Source organism: Oncorhynchus masou, chromosome 30, assembly GCF_036934945.1.
Source record: "Oncorhynchus masou masou isolate Uvic2021 chromosome 30, UVic_Omas_1.1, whole genome shotgun sequence".
Taxonomy (NCBI): Eukaryota; Metazoa; Chordata; class Actinopteri; order Salmoniformes; family Salmonidae; genus Oncorhynchus; species Oncorhynchus masou.
This window is the reverse complement of record NC_088241.1, coordinates 17,571,943-17,579,455: the sequence shown is the minus strand read 5'-3', so window position 1 is coordinate 17,579,455 and position 7,513 is coordinate 17,571,943.

Here is a 7,513-nt window from a genome sequence, read left to right as displayed (position 1 = left end):
TGTTTACGGCTCTAACGTTTCATACTTTTGATACTTAAGTACATCCACTGGAATTAATTGAAGAACATTTTTACTTTTACAAACGTATGATGACTTGAGTATATTTTTACTCCACTGTACGTAAGTACATTTAATGTAGCAAAAATTGAATTTGTGTTTTTTAAATTATTTTTTACAACATTGGTTAAAAGTAGCGCTACAAAATGGTATATCATACACTACATTTGAGGAACAATGGGTAAGTGATTCTGCTTTGAAACTTGATCAACTTGCAAACTCACTTTTGAGAAATTGGCCTTTGAATGTTTTGGTATCTAGTGAAGAGCTCTACTTTGTCTACACCCATTCAGCATCGTTCACACCCATCTAGTTTCGCCCTCGGAGCACACACTTGACGCACTGGCGATGATTTGATTACCTATGGATAACATTAAAACAGCCTTACCAGTCTCTGCTGGCAATATTTAAATGAAATTATTTTGCAGACGTTTACTGACACCAGCCATATTCAAAGGGTGTTGTACACACGTCACGTAACATTAGCTCACGAGCCAGCCAGCGAACGTTAGCTAGTTAAACAACAATGAACACAGTGCCAACAACGCTACAGAGCCGGGCATTTAAAAATGTATTCTGATTGTGAATTCATTCAGATTCTGGAACACACAGATATTGATCCTCATTTTCAGTCGTAGAAAAACTATTTTTACTCAAGTATGACAATTGAGTAAACATATCTTAATAGAAAATTACACAAGTCAAAGTCACCAAGTAAAATACTACTTGAGTAAAAGTATCCAGTTTTAAGACCGAATCCGGGTGGTGAGTCACATAGGCACAAGGGTAAATAAGTCAATGTCATAAACAACATAAAACACATTCAGGATCATTTTAACAATGTTTTACTGAATCTCACCCAAGTAGTACAATTGTTATTAATTCCAACTATAGTAATTGTGATATAAAAAGAGGGCAAACTTGTTTTATGTGGCTATTTAGTTATTTATTGGAACAGAAAAATGACAGAAATGGACAATGCCCAGATACATGTGCATATGTATACTTTATATTTACTGACTTCACTTGTATGTAAAATTCATTAGATTAAAGTTGAACAAGATTCCAAAATGATATGAACTTGTAAACCTTCTTGATATATTTCCAGTAGCCAGATGACATCAATTGAAGATAGTTACCACCTCACAAGAGTTGCAATGCGAGCTGGATTTCAACCATATTGATGAGAGACCCTATCAATCACATTTTAATGGCCGCTATTATCGATCACATGTTGCATTGTGTGTGCCAGCAACGGGGGCCATTTGAGGTGTTATATAGCCTTGTAGTGTATTCTTTATGTTTTGGAAGTGCCCTTAATACTTAAACCATTAAGCACACCTATAATATCACTAGGTATTACTAGGTACTTATCGCAGTGGTAGGCTCTTCCTTCTCCTGCTACAACAAAAGCGGTACCTGCTGCGAATCGCCCCTGTAGCGACAAACCTACCAAATCTATCTACCATCAACTTGACTTTGAGCCAATCAGAGAGCAAACACAAAACGTTTTTAAAATGAGGGCATTTTCTACATTAATGGATGAGCCAGTCACATTTCATATGCATGTACTTTCTACTCCATACATTTTCCCTGACATCCAAAAGTACTCCTTATATTTTAAATCCTTAACAGGACACCTGTCCTGAGAGAACATTCCTGATCATCCCTACTGCCTCTGAATAGGTGGACTCACTCAACACATGCATTGTTTGTAAATGATGTCTGAGTGTTGGAGCTTGCCACATGGCGATCCATAAATGTAAACAAAAAAATGTTTTCTGTATGTTTTGCTGAATGTAAGGAATTTTTAATTATTTTTACTTTTGATACTTAATTATATTTTAGCAATCACATTTGCGTTTGATACTTAAGTATATTTAAAACCAAATACTTTTAGACATTTACTCAAGTAGTATTTTACTGGGTGAATTTCACTTTTACTTGAGTCATTTTCTATTAAGGTATCTTTGCTTTTACTCAAGTATGACAATTGAGTACTTTTACCACCACTGCTTTTTGCCTCATGACTTTTACATTTTTTGGTATTCTATTAAAAAAGGACATGTTTGGCTCTCAGAAAAACATATTGGTCAGGCTCAGGAAATTTGGAGCCTAAATTAGCCGTAGCTCTGTGAATGGGCAAGATTTAGCTAGCATAATGGTGAACACTTAAACATAATTTTAACTTCTCTATCAAACACATTTTAACATTTTAAATGTTGTTAATTGTATCTATACTTTAGCCAAGCATGGTGGAAATGTATGAGTGGGACATACAAAAAACATGAAACATGGACAAATAGATAAAACTGAGTGTTTGTATTTATTTAGCTTTGCACCATTGTTTTCACACCAAATAAATTATGACACTTCCTGAATGTGGTGTCATTTTAGGAAGGGCTGTTTTCTTAAATAGAGAACAACAAACTAACAGGGTGGGAAGTGATATCAGGGACACACAGAATCTTAAATCAAATAATAATAATAAATACAATAATCATGAAAAAAATTATTGAATTTAATTAGGACTATAAAATAATGAAGATTGTAAATATTTCATAATTTTATGTATTATATTTCTTGTGGAAGTTGACACAGACACAATACACATAACACTCCCACTATGGACATTTCCCCCCACCCCCTCAACAGTCTGTACTCTGCCTCCACCCCAAATTACATTTATTAATTCACCACTGCCACAGTTGTTATGTATATAGTGTTATTTCTATTGCTGTTTTTTTATTACAATTTTCATTATTTTAGTCCACTTAGAGATCGAAACCTAAGATTGTCACTGTACCCTACAATCACACCTGCAACCATGTGACTATTAAACACTCTGAAACTGAATCTGAACTAAATACTTCCTCCAAGCTAGCAAACCACTATGGCTAGTATTGACATTATAATTACATCACTATTATTTAGCTAGTTTCCATGAAACAACTGCCTGTGTTAGATGCCGAGTTAGTGGTGTCCTTTATGTGTTTTTTTTAAGTTTTTGTCCTTTATGTGATTTGCTAGCTTGGAGGAAGTATTTAGTTCAGATTCTCTCCTTCACTGCAGCCGAGGTGAGTAAAACATTTAAACGTGTTAACCCTCGCAAGGCTGCAGGCCCAGACGGCATCCCCAGCCGCGCCCTCAGAGCATGCGCAGACCAGCTGGCTGGTGTGTTTACGGACATATTCAATCAATCCCTATACCAGTCTGCTGTTCCCACATGCTTCAAGAGGGCCACAATTGTTCCTGTTCCCAAGAAAGCTAAGGTAACTGAGCTAAACGACTACCGCCCCGTAGCACTCACTTCCGTCATCATGAAGTGCTTTGAGAGACTAGTCAAGGACCATATCACCTCCACCCTACCTGACACCCTAGACCCACTCCAATTTGCTTACAGCCCAAATAGGTCCACAGACGATGCAATCTCAACCACACTGCACACAGCCCTAACCCATCTGGACAAGAGGAATACCTATGTGAGAATGCTGTTCATCGACTACAGCTCGGCATTCAACACCATAGTACCCTCCAAGCTCGTCATCAAGCTCGAGACCCTGGGTCTCGACCCCGCCCTGTGCAACTGGGTACTGGACTTCCTGACGGGCCACCCCCAGGTGGTGAGGGTAGGTAACAACATCTCCTCCCCGCTGATCCTCAACACTGATCCTCAACCACAAGGGTGCGTTCTGAGCCCTCTCCTGTACTCCACATCGATGGAACAGTAGTGGAGAGAGTAGCAAGTTTTAAGTTCCTCGGCATACACATCACAGACAAACTGAATTGGTCCACTCACACAGACAGCATCGTGAAGAAGGCGCAGCAGCGCCTCTTCAACCTCAGGAGGCTGAAGAAATTCGGCTTGTCACCAAAAGCACTCACAAACTTCTACAGATGCACAATCGAGAGCATCCTGGCGGGCTGTATCACCGCCTGGTACGGCAACTCTCCGCCCTCAACCGTAAGACTCTCCAGAGGGTAGTGAGGTCTGCACAACGCATCACCGGGGGCAAACTACCTGCCCTCCAGGACACCTACACCACCCGATGTTACAGGAAGGCCATAAAGATCATCAAGGACATCTACCACCCGAGCCACTGCCTGTTCACCCCGCTATCATCCAGAAGGCGAGGTCAGTACAGGTGCATCAAAGCTGGGACCGAGAGACTGAAAAACAGCTTCTATCTCAAGGCCATCAGACTGTTAAACAGCCACCACTAACATTGAGTGGCTGCTGCCAACACACTGACACTGACTCAACTCCAGCCACTTTAATAATGGGAATTGATGGGAAATGATGTAAATATATCACTAGCCACTTTAAACAATGCTACCTTATATAATGTTACTTACCCTACATTATTCATCTCATATGCATACGTATATACTGTACTCTATATCATCGACTGCATCCTTATGTAATACATGTATCACTAGCCACTTTAACTATGCCACTTTGTTTACATACTCATCTCATATGTATATACTGTACTCGATACCATCTACTGTATCTTGCCTATGCTGCTCTGTACCATCACTCATTCATATATCCTTATGTACATATTCTTTATCCCCTTACACTGTGTATAAGACAGTAGTTTAGGAATTGTTAGTTAGATTACTTGTTGGTTATTACTGCATTGTCGGAACTAGGTAGTTATCTAGCTGTGGCCATCTGGCTTGTATAAACAAGGCTTTCTACAAAATAACAACATTAGCTCAATCTAAATCATAAGCAACACACACAGACATGCATTGCCATACAATGCTACTGCCACCTTCTGGTTTGGAGTATTTTAACAAGGTGGCTGACAAATTCAAGGTCTTTGCTGTGTGAATACAGAAGATATTGACTGCTGACACTGTTCAGAGGTGCTAAGAACTGTTGGCAGGCAAACGTTTGACAATCCTACCAGTGTGTCTGAGCTATAAGTGTCACATTATCACAGAGTCACGTGGACTATTTCACAAGCTTAGAAGATTAGTGCATTTAATTTAAGTGATGTTTTGTCAGTCATTTGCACGACATTAGCATGACAAGCAAGTTGATTCACCTCAACGGTAGGTCACAGGTCACATGACTTTTGTTTTTATTCATTTTGATCTTATTACAAAACTCGTTCAAGTTATAAACATGTTAAATTAAACCCCCAAAGAGGCATAATAGTGTTCACAAGATAAGACAAGATACGACACCGGTAAGGAATATGTAAAAGAGGGCCAAGATACATTACATAAGACATGGGTAAAAAGGAATAATTAAAAACATAAACCTAATTTAGTTTAACTTAATTGCTTATTTGAAGAACATTTTTATTAAGTTGAGCCAACTCTTGAATGTTTTAATTTCTTTCAGAAAAAGGTGGGTTTGGAAAAGTTTCCATTAATATTGTATAATATAAAATGTTACACTTACAGTAATAAATATTGACCAAGCAGTATAAACAACTTTGCAAGAAGACTTGTCAGTATCATAACTTAAATCTAAGCACAAGTGTTTTCATGACATTCAAAAAATTACTTTGAAAGCTTGTTTGCCAGGATACATCTGGGCTACTTTATTGATTAAATGCTTGTAATGTAGATGCAGGGAGTCAGAAAGCAAGTGCAGTTAGTGAGTTTAATGACTAAGACCATGGCACAGTACAAAACAAGAGATGCGTCTAACATGGAAAAATAGACAATATTGCCTGGTGGGTGATAACAATGGAGTACAAGATAAATAGGAAATAATCAAGGAGGTGATGAAGTCCAGGTGTGCCTAATGATGAGGCGCAGCTGTGTGTAATGAAGGTTGACAGGTGTGCATATAGATGGGTTACCAGGACCGGTGAAGACGTGACAATTCTAAACAAAATGAATGATGTCTTAATCAAAACAAATTGAAATTGGTTTTCCTTCTGCATTTATTACATCACAACAATGCAGCACAATATTGCCATTCACCTATGAATCAACATCTCCCAGCTTCCTCCCTCTGTCTTGGTTCGACATCATTATGACATCATTTGGACCAGTCATGGGTCTATTCAGTGAGGTGAAATGTTTTGAACGTTTCAGGTAGAACGGTAATGGATAGAGCTAACATGATACCCTATTCTACCTGAAAGATAAACATGTATCTCCACACAAAATATTTGAATCTGAATATTTTTTTTTTCTAACTTTTTTCTCTGAACATTCTGTAACATTGCTCTCTCCTGAACACACCCCTTAGTTCTCAACAATATTCGCATGAGCCCTACTCTTCTGCCATCACTAGACATCAGACAAATGTATATATGTGTATGTATGTCTGTGTACGTTTTTGCATATGTGTAGTGTAGGCCTACTAGTTCTTACTTAGCCTATATAGGACCACTTTGAAAGGTACTGATACCCACCCTTGACAGTACACGCCCAAGAAGATAAACATGGAAATTACTGTAATCTGGCCCTATAACTACAGATATAAGGTCCTAGCTGGCTGTCTCTTTCTCTCTGTAGGCATCATCTCTTGCCAGGAGTCTGAGTCTTTGCTGATAAATGCTTTAGAGAGATGCTTCCTGGTTCGAACCAGGGAGCAGATCTGGGGTTACACCATAGAGCTAGATAGAAGACTCATCTTTGCATACCTGCTATTATAGCGAATGCAACAGCATGGGCAGCGCCATTGACATCTCAATTTTAAAGTAATCAATTTTCTTCTTATTTGTGTTTAAATAAAATGTAAAGCTAATATTGCTGATTTAGTCCTGAAACCAAATATTGTGTGTCATTAATTTATTGTGGCCATTGGCTGATTGCTCCCAACCTGAAGGAACCCCCAGCCAGTTGACTACTTTAAAATGGTGGATGCCCTCAATGGCAATGTCCATGTGAAAACAAGCTAGTGGCGCAGTGGTCTAAGGCACTGCATCTCAGTGCAAGAGGCATCACTACATCACTCCCTGGTTCAAATCCAGGCCGTATCACATCTGGCTGTGATTGGGAGTCCCATAGGGCACCACATAATTGTCCCAGTGTCATCCAGCTTTGGCTGTGGTAGGCTGTCATTGTAAATAATAATTTGTTCTTAATTGCCTTGCCTATGTTGAGTCCTCTATCAATCTCTATGGGTAACACCCTAAGCAACTGCACCACCCGTGGCTTCAAACACTTCCTGATGGATGTCTTTGGAGAAAGCTTGATCAGAACAGGTTTTTTCACTCTGGCCAACCTCATTTAATTCCACAAGGTCTTTATTTTTAGTCCGTCTTTCTTTTCTTGTCTGTCTTTGGTCTCTGTCTATCGGTCTGTCATGTCTGCCTGTCTGGGATTGATTTAGCTCTCACTTGTCTATGCGCATTTGCTGTGTCTAAATTAATCTGTCTAAATCATATTTCTGTCTCAATATCCAATATCTATTCTTCACTGCTGTGCTATTTTCCCTAGGATGAGGTCATCACTACATCGGGAGGAGAGCTCCTGCAGG